The sequence below is a fragment of the Nycticebus coucang genome, chromosome 8 (genome assembly GCF_027406575.1).
Source record: "Nycticebus coucang isolate mNycCou1 chromosome 8, mNycCou1.pri, whole genome shotgun sequence".
Taxonomy (NCBI): Eukaryota; Metazoa; Chordata; class Mammalia; order Primates; family Lorisidae; genus Nycticebus; species Nycticebus coucang.
In genome coordinates, this window is record NC_069787.1 from 126,534,869 (window position 1) to 126,542,113 (window position 7,245).

A 7,245-nucleotide genomic window follows, 5' to 3' on the forward strand; every position below is an offset into this window, starting at 1 on the left:
GGGGCTTACCCCAAGCCACAAGACACTCGCTATGTCCACTGGGGCCTGAGAAAGCAGGGAGAGCCCTGTCCAGGCAGGGCCTGCTGTCCACACCCTCTTGCTGTCCTGCACTACACCCAGGAAGGGCGCCCTGCGCCAGGAGAGGGGACCTGAGGTGCAGCAACATGGACAGAAGTGTCCACGGGTCCTCCCTCCCTCCCTGTCTGGCAGCCTGATCTCTGATCTCTCATACTAGGCCCCTGACTCCCTGGGCAGAGGTCCCTCATGGGGTGTCCCCTGGAGTTCAGGGGTCAGAGGTCAGGCCTGGGTTCAGAAAGTTTAATGGCCTCCTTTGACATACAATGGATCAAATCAATAGGAAATACACAAAAATTTGGACAGAAAAGAGAACACAGGATATATTCATCACTCACAAAGAAATACAATGTTTCAAAAGGAATACATTCTCTCTTTTTTGAGACAGAGTCTCGCTATGTCACCCTTGGTGGAGTGCTGTGGTATCACAGCTCACAGCTCACAGCAACCTTGGACTGCTGGGATCAAGCGATTCTCTTGCCTCAGCCTCCCAAGTAGCTGGGGCAAGAGGCACCCGCCACAACGCCCAGCTATTTTTTTGTTGCAGTTGTTTATCTGGCCTGGGCTGGGTTCAAACCCACCACCCTCGATGTATGTGGCAGGCACTGAGCCGGAATACATTCATTCTTAAATAAAGCAACTAACTAAAAAGAGATGCATTCTATAATTTTGCCTGTCAACCCCAACTAGTTTGGAGGATTTTATAATTCTTACTGAAGTTGGTGTTGAAACATAAACATTGAAGTGTGTACTTCGCATAATTCTGAAGGATTAAACAGAAATTGGCACAATCTCTTTGGAGCGAATCTGACTTTCTGCCTTAAACATAAAGTGTGTGTATGTACCTGGTGGAACTTGGAGAAAGCTCTGGAAGGTCAGGCTTTGGGAGCACACTGTTGGCTTTTCTGACTCCCTGCTCATCCTCTCTTAGAGCTGCTTACACCCATCTCTTTTCCTTTTTGTTTGTTTGTTTATTTATTTATTTATTTATTTTTTGAGATATCTGTTTCCTGGGTAAAATGCCAAGAGTGGAGACCAAGTGCAAAGTGGCATCATAGCTCACAGCAACCTCAATCTCTTAGGCTCAAGAGATCCTTCCTGCCTCAGCCTCCCCAGCAGCTGGGACTACAGGCACCCTCCACAACACCCAGCTAGTTTTTCTATTTTTAATAGAGATGGGGGTCTCAACTTTTTGCTCAGGCTGGTCTCGAACTCCTGAGCTCAAGCCCATTCACCTGCCTCAGCCTCTCAGAGAGCTAGGATTACAGGTGTGAGCCACCACACCCAGCCACCTGTCTCCTTTTCTTAAACTGTTGTGATGTGATGCTGTTTATTGGGAGGCAGAGGTACAGGACAGACAGCTCTGTGGAAAGGTGCTGTATCTCAGAACCACAAGAGACACACAGTGGTTTCATTCCATCGAGCTACAATTTCCTTTAAAACTGGGTAGTGTAAAAACAGGATTGTCGTGAACAGAATTGTAAGGTCAAGTAATAGACTTTGGGGTAAGCACAGTGGCCTCCATCTACCATCCTAGATTTTTAAGGGGCTGAGGCAGGAACATTGCTTGAATCCAGGAGTTTAAGACCAGCCCGGGCAATAGTGAGACCCAGCCTGTACAAAAAATAGAAAAATTAGCTGGCATAGCTATCACTGGCCCATAGTCCCTACTACGTCAGGCTGAGGCAGGAGGATTGCATGAGTTTGTGTTTACGCCAAGCTATGATGATGCTATTGCACTGCAGCCTGGATGACAAAGAGAGACCCTGTCTCAAAAAAATAAAATAAAAATGAAATGAATATAGATAGACTTTGGTAACGAAAGATAGATACAAACCTTCATTCTGGAGTCTTAAAATTCTCTGTAGCACTTCAGAATGGAGTCTGTGAACTATGCAACAACTTAAAAGCCATAGTAACATCCACAGACATACCCTTGAGCGCACTCGGGATTCAGTGGGAATCTCTGCCTGGCAGTAAATTTTTACTAAACCCTGACTCTTCCAGGTCCTATTCCTGTTTGCCAACACACAGAATTTGTCTGGGCATGGTTGTTCACGCCTATATTCAGCACTTTGTGAGGCAGAAGCAAAAGGAAAACTTTAGCCCAGTAGTTCAAGACCAGCCTTGGCAACTTAGTAAGACCTCATCTCTACAAAAAAATTTCACAAACTTAGCTGAGTGTTATAGCAGGTACCTGTAGTCTCAGCAACTCAGGTGGCTGAGGTAAGAGCATTGAGCTTGCAGTGAGCTAAGATTGTGCTGAGCACTCTATCCTGGGTGAGAGAGGGAGAGCCTGTCCCTTTACTAAAAAAAAAAAAAAAGAAGAAGAAGAGGAAGCCTGCCATGCGGGCTCAAGCGTGTAATCCCAACACTCTAGGAGGCTGAGGAGGATGGACTGCTTGAGCTCAGGACTTGAAGACCAACCTGAGCAAGAGCAAGACCCAGTCTCTACTGAAAATAAAAAAAAATTAGCTATTCGGCAGCTGAGGTAGGAAGATCACTTGAGCCCAGGAATTTGAGTTTGCTATGAGCTCTGATGAGGCTATGGCACTGTAGCCTGAGTGACAAAGTAAGATTCTGCGTCAAAGACTAAAAAAAAATACAAAAATCAATGATTAGGTTGTTGCCAATCCCCCACTAAGTATAATTGCTTGACTAGAAGTGGCCTGGGGTGAGGAGTCACCTAAATCTGACATCTGGTTCAGACAATGGCCCACTGCCCAGCCCGTCCATCTGGCGCCTCCCTGGCGACCACTCCTCTCTGAGCAACCTGAGAAATCTATTTCCTTAGAACTAACAGCAGAAAAATACACTTTAAATCAAACAAAGTATCAACTACCTTGTGAACTTTCGCATTATTCTAAAATGGAGAAAAAAAAAAAACACGATTTTTTAAATACCAGGAATGAAGAACTCTAAAAAACAGGTACAGATTTGAGGAAAGACATCTAACGATATCTAACAACAGAATCAATACAAGTCAAGCTGAGCCTCAGTATCAAAGGGGAAGTTTCTGATTGTTTTTCCATGAACTGCAGAGATCAGTTTTTTCCATGCCAAAATTAAACAGCTAGAAGAACAGCTGAGGACATGAGAAAAAAGATGCCCCAATGTCATTTGAATTTTTTACCAGCTGCCCACATACCACCTAATTGAAAACAAGATCTTTTAGGGACAATTCTTTTCATTAAGCTGTAATTTTCTATTTTTCTCTCTGATTTAGTCCCATGTAGAAAAACATGAATTTGAAACATGACAAGGCTGTTCTGAAGATCTCGTCAATATGTAAACCTGAGTGTGCTAGATTTGCCACCCTCTAGAGCAGGGGTCCTCAAACTGCGGCCCGTGGGCCACATGAGGCGGTGTGATTGTATTTGTTCCCGTTTTGTTTTTTTACTTCAAAATAAGATATGTGCCATGTGCATAGGAATTTGTTCATTGTTTTTTCTTTTAAACTATAGTCCGGCCCTCCAACAGTCTCAGGGACAGTGAATTGGTCCTCTGTATAAAGTTTGAGGACGCCTGCTCTAGAGCAAAGGTAAAGTCCTGTACAAGACAGATAGCACTGAGTCTCTGCCTCAGTTTCTTCCCAGAACTCATTTCTCCAAAGCCTGAAGAAACCCAGTCCTGCAGGTTTGGTAAATGATACTTGGTGCACAGAGTTTTAGCCAAGCATATTTGTCTCCTGTTGTCATCAAAGGAGGCCTCGGTATATCATTCAAGAACGTCTTTGATCTGGGAGGCCAAGGCAGGAGGATCACTTGAGCTCATGAGTTCAAGACCAGCCTGAGCAAGTTTGAGACCCTGTCTCTAAAAAGAAAAAAAAAAATGGCTGGGCATTGTGCCAGGCACCTGTAGTCCCAGTTACTTGGGAGGCTGAGACAAGGGGATCGGTTGAGCCCAAGCATTTGAGGTTTCCGTGAACTATGACACCAGATCAGTCCACTGGGGGCAAGTGAGACTCTGTCTCAAAAAAAACTCAAACAAATAAAAAGTTTTTGATGGATGCACTTCCCTTTGTTCCCACTCTGGATAACTAGTTAGAAATTTTTCCAAGACCTTGGGACAAAAACCGGCATCTCAACCAAGGGACATGAACACTGAGCACTTAGTGGTCCATGTTCTCTGTTGGGGCAGCTGACTTGAAGCACCTGTGCCCAAGAGCAAATCGCCTTCCCTGTGTTTCTCAGGACAGAAGGACCTGCAGTGGCCTGTACCCCACATCTCTGGGCAAAGGCATCCCCGTAACTTTATGAATTAACAATCTGCCTCTCTTTCCATTTATAAAGCTTCATGATTTGGACATGTTTAACAACAGGATTTTCCTGGCTGGAGGAGAAGATTTGGAAGATAAGATGCCACCTTACTTGGCCACGACAAGGGGTTGTTTCCTCCTGGGCAGCAAGAAAACTCCTACTGGAAGCTGGACACCTGGGTGCTAGGCCACACTCCAGTACCCGAGGCCCCTGCAGCCCCAGCCCTAGAAGAACTTGGCCCCCTGCTTGACCCCATGCCTGTGACTGCTGAGATGGGCTCTACAGCACTTGCTGAGAAACATTCCAAGATGTGCCTCTAAGGATAGTCTCTGAGAACCAGCCAAGCAGAGTGTACGGGTCACAGCCAACCTGTCCATGAACACACTCACAGGATGTCCTGAGGGCATTTCCAGAAGCCCCTCCAAGGTTTCCATGACCATCTGAGAATTCAGCCAAAAGGTGTGCACCTCCCACCACAGTGTGTAACTTTAGGAGGGGCTGCATCCCAGGGTGTCACACACAGGCTGTCATATACAGGGGAGGGGCTGCACACTAGGATGTCACAGAGATAGGTAGGAGCTGCATCCCAGGCTGTCACACCTACAGGACCACATCCCAGACCATCCCACTGGGGCACCACTGTCCCTGTGAAGGGTGGCTTGGGCACCAAGAACAGCTCCACACCCTGGAAAGGAAATTTGTACCTAAGATGCCAATAGCAGTGGGTAATTCTCCTATATTTCACTTCTGGAAAAAAATAAAAAACTTGTGCTGGGAGGCCCTCTGGTGTGGGCTGAGGCATGTGGTCTTTGTAACTGTGTCTGGTTGGTCTTCTGCACAGGTTGGCTCACTCAGTAATGCCAAATGGTTAACACCAAATATTTAAGGCTTTATCTGGGGTCAAGCCCAGAAAATTAACAGGTATATGGTCACATTGGCAAGACCAGGTGGTCAAACCCAGGTGAATAAGGCCTGGTTAGATGAGGCCAGAAGGAGAAGGCCAGGGGTATAAGTCCAGAGAAATAAGGCCAGGTGAACAAGGCCAAGAGAAAAGGCCAATAAGCTTGCTCAGGGGGGTGAATCCAGGAAGAGAAGGTCAGGGGATAAAGCCAGAGGGACAGCTTCAAAGGATTTAGTAAAGGGGACACAGGCAGGGTAAGAAGGCCGGGTAAGTGGGGCCAGGGCACTAGAGCAATCGGATATGGTCATCGGCATAAAGCCAGGGGTTTAAGGCCTGGGGGATGAGAGCAGGGAAATAAGTCCAGGTTGGTAAGATGAAGAGGATAATGCCACAGGGATACGGTCAAAATTTAAGGCCAATGGGATGTGGTCAGGGCGATACGGCCAAGGGGACAGGGCAAGCAGGGTAAGGGTTGGAGGATATGGCCGCAGGGATAAAGCAAAGAGAAGACCAACTGGATGTGGTCAGGAGGGTAAATAAAGCCAGGAACATAAGGCCAGGGGCATGGGCAAAAGATGAAGCCAGTGGCATGGTGGGCGGGGGAGGTTGGTACAGCCAGGGTACAAGGCAGGAGGAATGAGGCCAAAGATAAAGCCACGGGGGTGTGGTCAGGGGAAGAAATACAGGGCCGTAAGACCAGGGGACAATCGATAAGGTCAGTGGGGAAAGGTCAGGTCAGGAGATAAAGCGGGGACAACACAAAACTGTAACGCCAGTAAGATATGGAAAGGGGGAATAAGCCCATGACATAAGGTCAGGGGAATCAGTCGGGCAGGTGAGACCTGTGGGATAAGGCCTGTGGGACGAGGTCTTGGGACTGAGCCAGGGTATTAAGGTGAGGGGTATGATGCCATGGGAACAAGGTCAGAAGTGAAGGGCAATGGGACATAGTCAGGAAGATATGGCCAGTGGAGTAGGGTAGGGGCTAAAGCCAGTGGGATAAGCCAAAAACTAAGGCCAGAGGATAAGGCCAGGGCATAAGGCTGAAGGGCGAGGCAGGGAGATGCAGGTGGGGGATACGGTACGATGAGGCAAAGGCCGTGTGGGCAGAGAGGAGGCAGCGGGGCTGACCATCTGGTGCTGGGAGCAACAAGAAGGGTGTTGAAGAATGAAACATGAATCAAACAACAAGGCCGACTGCCCAGAGGGGATGTGAACAGAGGAAAGATGAACCAGAACCTGGGGGTTGGGGAAAACAGCAAGGTGGGGCGGCGCCTGTGGCTCAGTGAGCAGGGCGCTGGCCCCATATGCCGAGGGTGGTGGGTTCAAACCCAGCCCTGGCCAAACTGCAACAAAAAAATAGCCGGGCATTGTGGCGGGCACCTGTAGTCCCAGCTACTCGGGAGGCTGAGGCAGGAGAATTGCCTAAGCCCAGGAGTCGTAGGTTGCTGTGAGCTGTGTGATGCCACGGCACTCTACGGGAGGGCCATAAAGTGAGACTCTGTCTCTACAAAAAAAAAAAAAACAGCAAGGTGGGGGCAGGTAGAGTGGGGAGGCAGACACGCCCACCTTGGGTGGTGGCTGCAGGGAATCTGAGCCTCTCCTGAAAAAGAAGTGACTGCACCTTGGGGAATGGGGCTGAGGTCCAGCAGGCTGGTTCCTCACCAATCCCCAGGACAAATACACTGCAGTGGAGTGAGGAGGGACCCCAAACTGACCAGGAAGAGTTGTAGGCGCCTTATCCCCGTTTTGTGGGGAGGGGTAGCCATTTTTTGTTCCAGCCTGAGGCTGGTTCCTCTGGTTTTCTATTTGCAGTTATTTAAATTAAAAAAAAAAAAAATCGGGCAGTGCCTATGGCTCAGTGGGTCAGGGGCTGGCCCCATCTACCAAGACTGGCAGGTTCGAACCTAGCCCCAGTCAGCTAAAACAGCAATGAAAATTGCAACAAAAAATAGCCGGGTGGTGGGCAGCTGTAGTCCCAGCTACTCGGGAGGCTGAGGCAAGAGAATC